Source organism: Alligator sinensis, unplaced genomic scaffold (assembly GCF_000455745.1).
Source record: "Alligator sinensis unplaced genomic scaffold, ASM45574v1 scaffold221_1, whole genome shotgun sequence".
NCBI classification, from domain to species: Eukaryota; Metazoa; Chordata; order Crocodylia; family Alligatoridae; genus Alligator; species Alligator sinensis.
The window spans coordinates 749,970-762,402 of record NW_005841948.1 but is presented as its reverse complement, the minus strand read 5'-3'; the positions used below and the strand labels follow the sequence as shown (position 1 = coordinate 762,402).

Genomic DNA, 12,433 nt, shown 5'->3' with positions numbered 1-12,433 from the left:
TGCTGAAACTCTTCCACAACTCGTGGCACTCTGGAGAAGTCCCTGAGGACTGGGAGAGGGTCAGTGTTGTGCCCATCCACAAGAAGGGCAGGAGAGAGGACCCAGGTAACTATAGGCCAATCAGCCTAACTTCCATCCTAGAGAAAATCCTAGAGAAGTTCATCAAGGAGTCTATCTGCAATAAGCTTGCAGAAGGTAAGATTCTGAATGACAGCCAGTATGGCTTTGTCTCAGGCAGGTCCTACCTTACCAACTTTATCTCCTTCTAGGACCAGGTAACTTGTCACCTGGACACAAGGGAGCAGGTTGACATTATATACCTAGACTTCCAAAAGGCCTTTTATTCAGTATCCCACAATGTCCTCACAAAAAAAATTTGAGGATTGTGGGCTTAACTCTGAGACAGTCAGATGCATGAGAAACTGGCTGCAGGATATGACCCAGAGAGTTGTAGTGAATGGATCTGTGTCATCCTGGCAAGAAGTGGGCAACACTGTCTTGCAGGGGTCAGTGCTTGGTCCTGTACTTTTCAACATCTTTAATAATGATTTGGATGTAGGGGTGAAGAGCTCACTGGCCAAGTTCGTGGATGACACCAAGTTATGGGGAAGTGTGGTCATGCTTGGAGATACGCTACAGATACAGGTGGACCTAGACAAGCTAGAAAGTTGAGCAGATTAGAATCTGATGAAGTTCAGCATTGAGAAATGTAAAGTGCTCCACCTCAGGATGAACAACCCCCAACACATCTACAAGCTTGGCGGCACCAAACTAACTAACACCATGAATGAAAGGGACCTGGGTGTAATAATAGACCACAGTGTGAATATAAGCCGGTAGTGCGATGCTATAGCCAGTACGGCAAATAATACTCTGGCATGCATCAATCGATGCATCTCCAAAAAAAACAAGGAGGTGATTCTTCCATTCTACTCAGCACTGGTGCGACTGCAGCTGGAGTACTGCATCCAGTTCTGGGCACCACACTAACAAGGATATGGACAAGCGTGAGAGTTCAAAGAAGAACTACCCGTATAATCAGAATCTTACACAGCAAACCGTATGAGGAAAGGCTGAGTGATCGGGGACTCTTCAGCCCGAAGAAAAGAAGGCTGAGAGGGGACCTGGTAGCAGCTTACCACTACGCTAGGGGAGTACATCAAGGGCTTGGTAAGCAACTGTTTACAAGGGTACCCAAAGGGAAAACTAGAAGTAATGGCTACAAACTCCTGGAAGACCAATTCAGACTCAACATTAGGAAAAATGACTTCACAGTCAGGGAGTTGAGACTGTGGAATAAGCTCCCTCCAGAGGTGGTCCAATCACCTACCCTGGAAATCTTCAAGAGGAGACTAGACAGCCACCTTGCTAGGGTCACCTGACCCCAGCTGTCTTTCCTGCTTGATGCAGGGGGCTGGACCTGATGATCTTCCAAGGTTCCTTCCAGCCTTACAATTTATGAATCTATGTATGGGAAAGCATATCTGTTCTGTGTTTGCATTTGTTAAACCATGATTCCTTAAATCTTCAAGCCAAGCTAAGCACAAAAACATATTTAAATGAATAAGGGAAATAGAAGCTCCATATTAAATCAAAGATGGAATTCAGATGCAAAGTTTACCCATATGTCAGTGGAAATAGCAGTGCACTCAAGCTCAGAGGAAATTAACATTAGCCGTTATGTAGAAAAGCAAATCTTTCACTAGCAGAGAATACAAAAACAATGGACCAGATCCTTGATGGCCATGGAAACGTCATAGCTGTACAGACTTCAGTGGAGCTACACAATGGATTTTGACAAACAACAAATTATTGCTATTACCTGATAAGACAGTTTTAGAGACAAATCCTTGAAATAGCCATTGACATTACTTATTGGATCATTTGGGACTCAATGATTAGTAGAGGGCTATGCATACCTTTGGATGATGATATAAAATATAAATGATGTGCCACATCTGGCTACTGTTGTATTCAGCCACGCTTGGAAAGCTGTTTCACAAGTATGTTTTATCACTTCCAGTACACAGTACTGCTACAGGCACTGATGTGCTATGACTGAGACAATGATGTGCTACAAATCCTAATTTCCACCATTACAGGTGGTATATAAGACATTGCTGAACACTCTCCATGGTTCTTGATGCTGACATTTTTTTTAGTAATTGAAGTTAATCTATAAAGTATTTTTGAACTCTTATATTAAAACATTTTAAAGTGGAAACTGACAACATTCAAGGAAGAAGTTGGATATCTACCTTTTGCACTCCAAATTTTATGCTGAGAACTCTGACCTTAGGAACAGGGTTCTTGCATGCCAAAGACAATACCTTGAGGATAAATTATCACAGGGCTCTTACTGAGAGGCTGAGCTCCTCTTTCCATTATTAGTGAAATTTCAAGATGTCAGTAAGAGGTATGAAGTAACACTGCTTCATTTAGCTTGGTTCTGAAAAAGGACTTGCCTTTTCAGTGCTTGCAAGTTGAGATTTAAAAACAGAACCATTTAAGCAATGGAAAAGTGCAAGCAAGCATCAATATTTTTATGTTCTCAATAGGTTTGTGCGTGCACCATAAAGTTTGCATTGATTTTTATTTTATCTTTGTTTTTACATCTCCATCCTGTAGTAACAGGAAATTTGGCTTAGTAAATACATGCCTAATTCAGTCACAGTATTTATTACAAAATGTGCCTCTGGTTATATGGTAAATGGCTGATATTTACTCTTTACCAGGCAATCTGTGTAACCTTGAAAAACAAGCATTTGGAAATGGTTCGGAGTGAGTTAGAGGGGTTTGTACTATTACTAGGGGCAACAACTATGGATGTGATGTGTCATCATTGTAAAGCAAAGTTGTTATCTGTGATGCTTTAGCAGTGCAAAGAACTCATGATATATTGTTAATTGTTATGTTTGCAGTTCTGTGATCTTAAAAACTTCCTGTGCAAGGAACTCTTCCTTTTTGAAAAAAATTCACTGCATCGATCTAGGAGTTCTTCTGTAGGAATCAGGCATTAGCATTGGGTTAAGATTCCTGGATTGCATTAATTTGCATGCTGATTCTATCAGCTAACATCAGGACTGTATATTTCTGAGTAAAGTGGGTTAATCATAGTATATACTGAAGGGCTAGGTACAGACATTCAAAAAGCTCAAGGAGCTAATTTATGTGTGTTTCTTTAAGCAGACTACTTTAGTTTAATAGCAAACAGAACACAGGCTATCTGCACTGGCCAAGGCCAGCAGATTTGGGGGGCACTTCTGCACTTTTGAACACAGCCCATTGGCCAGGCTACCTCTGATTGGCTTCCAGGCACATGCCCCTCTCCCTCTGCCAGTCCTCAGTCAGGCACAGGCATGTCAGCTGCAGACAAGCAGTGGATGCAGCAGCCCAGTCATGCTCTCTAGGTCTGCACTCACTCATGAGGGACAAGGGGAGCCCAGGGACTCACCCAGGGACCCCCATGATCCCCAGTGAGCAGGTGCAGACCCAGGGAGCACTAGTGGGCTGCAGGGAATGGGCAAGCACTTCTTCCCCCATCTCCCCATCCCATAATTGTCAGGCACATTGCTGACTCTGCTCTGTGAGATCCTAGGATCAGAGCTGGCTGGGCTCTCAGCCAGAGCAGCTGAGCGCAAGCCAAGTTCCAGCATGCCTCCCTGGAAGGGAGGGGTCAGTGGGTACCAGCAAAGGAGCCTGAGATGCCAAGGACAGCAAACTAACTTGATTTGATAGGGCATCTGGTACAGAAGTTTGAGGTTCCAGACTAACTTTATTCAAATAAGTCTGATAACACATTGATCCAGGACTTAGAGACTGGGCTCCACTATTTTTAGTCTGGACTTGTGTATGGTTACAAGTTTGGTAAAAATTCTGATTACTTAGTATGGATTATGTGTAACATCTCTACCTAGCCAAAATGTGTTACTGCGCATATCTACGTATGCAAAAAAGCACAGCTAAATTTAACGCACATTAGGCTAATGTGGATTAAGTGATTTTTTTGCAGGTGTCTACATGCACAGGGACTTAGAACATATGCCCCTGTGGGCACCAGGGGGATCTCTAGCTTCCGGCCACATGGCTGCCAACATTTGGCAGCCATGTTGAAGCCAGACCCAGCTGCCAGCACTTGGCAGCCATCTTGGAAACTGTTCCCTGGCCAGGCCCTTCCCTGCCCAGGAACCATGTGCCTAGTGCAGGGACAGCACGCGCCAGCTCCCTCCTTGCTCACCCTGCCTCCCCATGCCAGGGCTGCCCCTGCACCTGCTAGCAATGCCCATCCCTCCACTGCTCCAGCCTGGCCCCAGCCAGCGATGACCAGTGCCCCAGTTTTTGCTGGCCATGGTGCTGGCCCTCCCAGCCTCAGCAGCCCCTTCCCCCCTCTCCCTACCCAGGCCCTAGGAGATCTGTGCAGCCATCAGCAGGAGCCACTGCCTGTGGGAGTCCCTGGCCAACACCCTCCTGGGGAGCTAGGCACTTGCCCCCTTGGTTCCCCCTTGACCCTCTACTCTGTGCTTGAAGGCCCATATTATTGTAAATAGTTTCCCACTTGCATGTAGTTTCCCACCTGCATATATTTTTCCACTTGTAAGTGTTTTTTTCATTATTAGTGGGTGGGGAGAATGGTGGAGCAGAACTGTTGGTTGAAAGAGGAGGGGGTTCTGTTTGTTGAGGTGAGAGGGGGGAGGAATGGGGTTGGATCAGAGTAATAAAGCTTTTTTGTTTCACTTATGTGCATATCCTGAGTGGTTCTGGGGGTGGGCAGGGGGTAGGGTGTGTGTGGGTGCCAGGCAGGCAGGCTGGAGTGGGTACTGCAGGAGCCCCTGGATGTTCCCTGAGGGTCCAAGGGCCATGGTGACCCCAGTGGGTGGTGGCCTCAAGTTTGGCTGGGCCTTCAGCTGCATAGTGCAGGGGAGTGGCAGGTCCAGGCCTAGGTGGGTGGCAGCAAGTCTGAGTGGGGGCCAGGCCCGGGGAGTCTATCAGGTTGGAGGCACCCAAGGACCTCCTCCCAGGCCCAGGTGGAGGCAGGGTGCCCTGTGGGGCAGTAGGCGACATACGTGGGCACCAGATCCAGGAGGATGTCCATGGGTTGGTGGTCGGTGTCCCCTTGCTGCCAGAGTTGCTCCAGGCAGTTCTGCTCCAGGGCCTCCATTCAGGTCCAATGGTCATGCTGTGCCAGCTCCTGCATCTCTGCCTGGGTGATGTTCTCCACACAAAAAGCCTACTCCTGTACCTCCTGCACCTGCTCCGATGCTTCCCTCTCCTCCACCACCACAACCAGCCACTACAGCAGAAGGGTCCAGTCCCTGGTGTGCAGCTGGTGCATCCAAGCAGCTCCAGCAGTGGGTGGCAGCAATCCAGAGCCTGCATCCCTGCTGGGATTGGTGGCCTCTCCCACACATCCAGATGTTGGCCCTACAGAGGCAAGAGATAGAAGCATTTTATGAGAGTTTGTAACATTTCAGAGATAAGATGCCCTGCACCGGGGGCCGTGCACTGTCCAGCCTCAGCTCAGGGGTCGGCTGTGCACAGGTGCCCAGGGACCATGGAGCACTGGCAAGCAACTGCCGCCCCCCCCCCCCACCCCCCCCCCCCCCACCTTTTCTGTGTGCTCCCCTGGGGTGGTGGGCTGCTGAGTGCTAGCTGCAACCAGCCTGCCTCCTCCACTCCCTTCCCAGGGCAGGCCAGGCCAGGCCAGGCTGCTGGCAGTACCTGTTGCTATGGCTCCAGAACCCACTCTCCTACCACTCCCTGCAGGTCAGCCTCTCTGCCATGCTGCCACCCAGCCCATAATACTCAGGCTCCTGGACAACTGGGTCTAGGGGCTGGCTGTGCCCTGGCCCTCCCTGCAGGGGGACTCTCTGGGGACGTGCCATGGGGCCAGCCCCCACCCACAGTGCTGCTGTGCCCAGAGTGTGCCCCTGCTGGATGTGCATCAGGTGGCACATGATGAGGTGTGTGTGGAAGCACAGGGGTGCCTAAACCATTACACTGTCCTGCTGTTGATCCTCCTGGTGCCCCAGGCACACCTGTACCCCTGGTTTAGGACCCTGAGCTATGATGGCATGGGGGGCAAGCTCAAGCTGCCCTGCAACCTCCACCATCACCTGGAAGGCTACCTGTGGCAGTGCTACACATCCCTCCCCCCCTGCTGCTGAGGAGGACATTGTTGCCAACATCAACTCCTTCCTTGGTGTGTGTGAGGCCTGTGTCTGCCCAGCTGTGGGCACACAGGCTTCTGAATAAAGTTGTGAACTGTGTTCCAACTATCTGCATGCTGCTGTAGGTGAGAACACGGGGCACGGGGAGTGTGGGCAGCGAGTGAGGGCAGGGGTAGGGACCAGGATGGGAAGGGCCCTCCCCCAGTGCAGGATTTACCATGTGTCCGGGACTGGTGGGGTTGGTGGCTCAGCATGGGTCTCCCTGTCGATGAGAGTGACTGGCTGCAGCTGGTGTCTATGGCCCACAGCGTATGGCAGGCCAGCTTCCAGCCAGGGCCCACCATAGGTATGAGCTGGCACTGCTGGTGGCTGGTGGTTTCATTGCTGGCCACTCCTTGTGGCAGGGTTTGGTGCTGTGCCAAGGGTGAGGCAGCTGCTGGACGGAGCTCCCCAAGCTGCCAGTGGGTGCAGCAGCTGGGGAGGAGGGTGTAGAATGGCGCGGAAGGCCTGAGGTCCCCTCCTCTGGTGACATATCACAGGAAGCAGCAGGGCAGGGTGGGGGCTCAGGCAGGCTGCCCCTGCTGGTGCCACTCACAGGGGTGCAGCCTGGCTCCCAGGGTACCAAAATGCAGGTCAGCTCCCACATAAAGGCCATAGACTTTTGGGCATGATCAGACTGATGACTGAAGTTGGTCATGGCCATCTATTGTGCCTGCAAGGCCTTGACCTTTATGTAGCACTGCTGTGCCAACTGGGAGTGACCTTGCTCCTGCATCCCATGGGACAGGGCCTCATAAATGTGGGCGTTCGAGTGCCCACCCCATGCAAACTGCCTATGCATATTGACATGGTCCCAGAGAGCCACAAGGTTTTTCACCTTCTCCCACATCCAGTTGGAGGGCTGGGCAGTTGGGATGGGCATACGCACATGGGCAAGGCCCAGGCTCAACAGGGAGGAGGATGAGCTAGCTCTCTGGGTCCCCGTGCAGCTTCCCCTGTGTGGCTGGCCCTGAACGGCTGCCAGTAGCACTCAGGACAGGGGCATGTCCAGGGACTGGGAGCTGCACTGCAGAGGCACTTCACCACAGCACCTGTAAGGAGACACTGCTGGGGGTGAGAAGGAGCAGGTGCTGGCCCTGCATTTGCAGGTATCAAAATTAAGTGCAATCAGCCATTTTTAATTCATAGTAAGGGCACACACATATAGATGCATGCCTGTAATGTGCATTAAATTAGGCTAATATCCATTAATGCATCTTGTGTAGATGCACCCACTGATATATATATATATATATATATATATATATATATATATTTGGAGCTACTTGGCAGGAGCCCACATTAGTGTCAAAAGAGTACCAAGTGTCATTTAACAGTGTTTAAAACTATGAAACCCTCAGCACTTCAGCTTAATCTTTCAATAATATTTAATGTGATTCAATAATATATACAGTAGTATAATAATCCAAAAATAATGTTCTGTTCATGTACCCTTTACTATTTCCTTATAACACAAGTCAGACAAATTTAAAGCAGATTTTACTGAGAAAGATCTTTTTGAAATAGCAATTTATTGTTCTTTTTAATAGTTCTAACACATGAAAGTGGTATAATTCAGAATCCAGAAGGCGCATCCAGATGAATGTGCATGTATATTTCTCTGGGGACAAATAGCAGTGGCCCATAGTTGAGGCACTGCTACTTGTCCCCAGGGAACACCCATGTACACGTACTCTGGTGCACAGCAAGTTGCCCTGGGTTGGGTAGGAGAGGCTGGGGCCAGCATCTGGGCTGGCTCCCACAGCCTTACCTGGGGGCCTCCTGAGGCTCCAGCGGTGGTGATCCAGGCACATGGAGCCTGACTGGCAGCTGAAGCTTGGCTTTGGCTGGCCAGGTTCTGGTTTCTGGTGGCACATGCTGCCATGTACACCACCCCGCTTTTATTTGGCTCAGGTTTTTTGACGCTGGTACGAATTAGCGGCATGGCAAACATCTGCATGTGCAGTGCATGCAGTTTGCAGTGCCACAGGCAGGCCTACAGTGCCACAAACTACATCTGCACGCTCATCTGTAGGTCCCCAGAGAGCCTTAAAGAAGCCTAAAACTTAGAAAGACAAATACCGTATCAATCTAAGGAACATAACTATAATAATTTATTTGCCTATTATATTTATTGAAGTTTTACACAATTCTTTTGACAGTCAGTCTTTTGAATGCTTCAGTATATAAGAATACAAATTAAATTAAAATTTAATTTAAGTATAGATCTTCCAACCTTTTCACTGTGCCCAAGTGGTCCATTTCTCTTCTGGTTTCCTTTATGCCAATTCACACATCACCAGCGAATCCTCTTGGAATTTTACTAAGCATTACATGTGTATCTTTAGTAGTCCTGGAAGACCAGGAATTTATTAGAATTTTCCTTTCTAAATATGTAATCTAGTAAGGATAAACGTTAATCTCAATACAGAAATAAATAAGACATGGTTAAAGATGTAATTAATAATTCCACTTAAAGTGGTCAAGAATTCCTCCTGTCTTTGGCTATCTGTATTATCCTATTTTCTCCAATATTTTACTATCTTCTTTGTTCATAACAGTAGGAATTTATGTTTCAGGATGAATAGTTGATACAAATTATAGACTTAACAAATGCTCTTATCTGAAGACATCTACAGATTTTCCTTTTGATTACTGTAACTAAAATTAGGGTTTGGCTATTCAATTTAAGATCATTCCTTAACCCTTCCTTTAGTAAAAGGATTAAAGAAAGTCCAGTGTGCTAATGCTTTCTGCTTCGCTGTATTGACATTTTACTCTTTAAAACTATCAACCAATGTTCCTTCTAGGGATTGAATCTCATAATGAGATTGCTGTAAATTCCCACATGTCTGTCAGACTGGCTTTGCAGCCACTCTCCTTGGTAATAAGGATTATTGCCGTCAGGTAGATAAAAAGAAAATCAGATCTTTCTGTAGTGTTGCAGGGGAAGAGTCTTCTCAAACAAAAAAATTGACTGGGTTTTCTTTTTGCTCCATGTTTACCTGTTAATTCCAGAAAAACTAAAAATTAAAAACCCCCCGAAACCCTAAAATACTTTCTGTATTTTTTTTAAGAAAATAGGAAAGTGGGTTTTTCCAGTTTTGTTAAGAAAACTCTGAGTTCTGGAGGATAATGGAGATGCAGTGAACGTCCAATTCAGCAAAGCATTTAAAAATATTCACTAAATCAACTGAGCAAGTGATCTGGTCCCATCGCAGTCAATGAAATGTTAGTCATGTGCTTAAGTTATGCACTTGCTTAAGTGTTCTCCTAAATATAGCACTAGTGAGTTGTGATCTTACAAAAGCTAACTTGTCTCCTTTCTCAAGAAATGGTTCCAAAGAGCCATCCAAAGTCTTCTAGCAAAATCCTTCTTGAGCTGATCAATGTTTTAACATTGCCACACTTGGTAATGATATATTCGTTTTCAAAACCTGTTAAACTTTGCTCCTTATAGAAGACACAGTCTACTGTATTAGTGAAGAAACATACAGAAAGAAATGTTAACATTTACTGAGGCAAGGAGCAGCCTTAGACTTGAAAAAGAGATAATAATAAGAGCATATAACAATTCCTAGTCCTCTTGAAGCCCCTGTATAAAAAGAAATGATGCATCACAGAACATTTATGAAAAGGACTATAGGCAGAGTTTTTAAAAAAGTAGCTAACTCTGTAAAGAGACTCGTTAGCCAAGCTCCTCTTATTTTCCAACAATCTGACACTATTTCCTCCTAACTTCTCATTCCCTATCATGTTAATTTGGTGCCTGCACTTATCTGAATAGCAAGCTATATCTCTGAGAGACAAGGAGTTTTGTGGGTGATATATTTTATTAGACCAGCTGGTTGGGAAAGATGTAGTTGGTCCAAAAAATATCAACCACAAAAATTCTGGTTTCTTGCATATTTCCTGGACTATCACAAATACATCACTTCAAAACTATCAAGACTATACCTCTGTATTTTAAGTGAGAGAGATAATATGTAAACGGATGACATCCACACTACCAGCAAGAGATGTTCCAAATGAGAAGTTATATACACTGGGCGCATCTACATGTGTGCCCGACTGTGCAGTTGTTACTGCACAGTTGCACAGTTATACAGTACTTGCTTTAGTAAGTACTAAATGACTGCACAGTAACTGCCGGTACTGCACAGTCGTGGAGCTGCATGGGTCATTTCCACCCCAGCTGTTCAGTAGCAACAAGCTGTGCAGTAGCAGCAGCATCACGGTTCTTGCCCCCTGATGCTATGTCACTGTAGCAACACCATCACCTAGAATAAGTTATTTGTAAAATATATGGTGATACGTTTTCATAATTTCGAATACGATGTAACACGGCTATAAAGAATAGCAGGATAACTACCAACAATAGGTACAGTATAGTTTTTCTCCTTTTATTACTGAAAAACTGCAATGAAGAGTTAGATAAAAATGAATAAATTTTATTTCCTTTACTCCTGTCAGTGTAAAAGACACTGGGCATGTGAAAGAGAAAGGAAATATGAGCCAATATGGGAAAATGATTTCCCATATTGTCAGGCTAGCCTGTTCATTTATCTATTGCTTTTTCTAATAATTACATACTGGATTACAGCCATTTACAATACAAGGCACATGCAGTTAGATAGCAGATACAATAGAATGCTGAACAACCACATTCTAATCAGTTTGCCTATTGCCACATATTGTTTCTGTAGAGGTGGTTGTTTTTCTTCTCTTAAAGTTTTTCAAAGAGCTTTTGCTCCTTTTTTATCAAAGTGAGGTCCTGAATAGACACCTCTCTACATCCCTTTATATTTATAAAGCACTTCAATATGCAATCTCTGACTATGCACGGAAGTAACTATTAAACTCTTCAAAAGGGAAGAGGAGTTCCTGCTTAGAAATTAGTATCAGCTGTTCTGCTGTAACTGTTAAGTCCAGTAGCATAACCAAAGGAGGGTAGCCAGGACAGCAGCTCTGAAAGCTACCTTTGCAGGAAGTGTGAGGGCAAAAATAGCCCTTACTACAGCTGGTGGGTGGTTGCACCTATGCTGCTGGTATCTGGTGTTGCCTGTATGCTGCTGTTGCCAAGTTGATCACAGCACAGAACTGCCCTATTATGCCTCTGATTAAATCTGTATGTTTCTGTAGCTGTCCATATGAGCTGAGTCACTGTGAATTTAGCAGTGAATGAAGTAGGGTCATATTTGAAATGGTTTTGCTATGTTTGAATGGCTACAGGACTATGAAGCCATAACGATAGTTACATCCCTGTTAGTTACAGATTAACTTCATGTTTTCATAACTTCATGGGGTAGGGGGGGAGGTAGGATTAGAGGAGTGAGTCCCTATGACTGTATTTGTTCTGTGTTTTACTGTATTTGCAGCAGGGGGCAAGAAATTGGAACCAGGATTGAGCTTCATTAAGCTAGGTCCTACATGAAAACAGAGGAAGAGTCTATCCCTTTCCCTGATGGCTAGAAAATGATATTTAGAGATTTGCTTTTGGGAATCGGCTTGTAGGTAAAGTAGATACTGCATTAGAACAATGGTCCAGAGGAACTACAAGGATTAACTAGTTTCTAAAAGCCTGTATGTGACAAAGTTTCCTGCAAGGCCCGCTGCCTGAAGCCAGCTGACAAACAGGCTGGGAAATTAAAAACATGAACAGGGTACCCATAACATGAGATAGGTTTGGAGCATTGGAGCCAGGTCACAGTGGCCAGTTGAAGAATCCCTGGGATTTCCAGTTTTGGTGGATGGACCAAATTAGGAGGCTGGGGCATGCCCAAATTAAGATACTGATAAATGACCAAATTAAAATGTATGCATGTGATGGTTTTAGGAAACAAAGTAATGGACTGACAGAAGAGAGTGTGGAAAGTATGATGACCACAGGGAAATAAATCAATGATGCCTAGGAATGAAGAGTCACCAGGAGGAAATGGAATACAAAAGGAGGGATTTCAGAGCAGAAAAGGGTTCCCAAGTGGGGAACCTGAGGCCACCATGGACAGAGGGCACAGTACTAACCTGTCTGGCCCTCAACCTCCAGGCTGCTGACATCTGACATGAAATAAAGAACCAAAGGGTGAAACTCACATACTAGCCAGATGTACCATCTCTCTGTGAGAAGCCTACTTCATAGACTTCATAGACATCAGGGCTGGAAGGGACCTCGGAAGATCATCGAGTCCAGCCCCCTGCCCAAAGGGCAGGAAGTCAGCTGGGGTGAT

General features: G+C 45.8%; 1 pseudogene; it reads right to left on the bottom strand.

Annotated features, from left to right (window-relative positions):
* Positions 1-4,936: 4,936 nt before the first annotated feature.
* On the bottom strand, positions 4,937-8,151 carry LOC112549688 (annotated as a pseudogene).
* Positions 8,152-12,433: the final 4,282 nt, after the last annotated feature.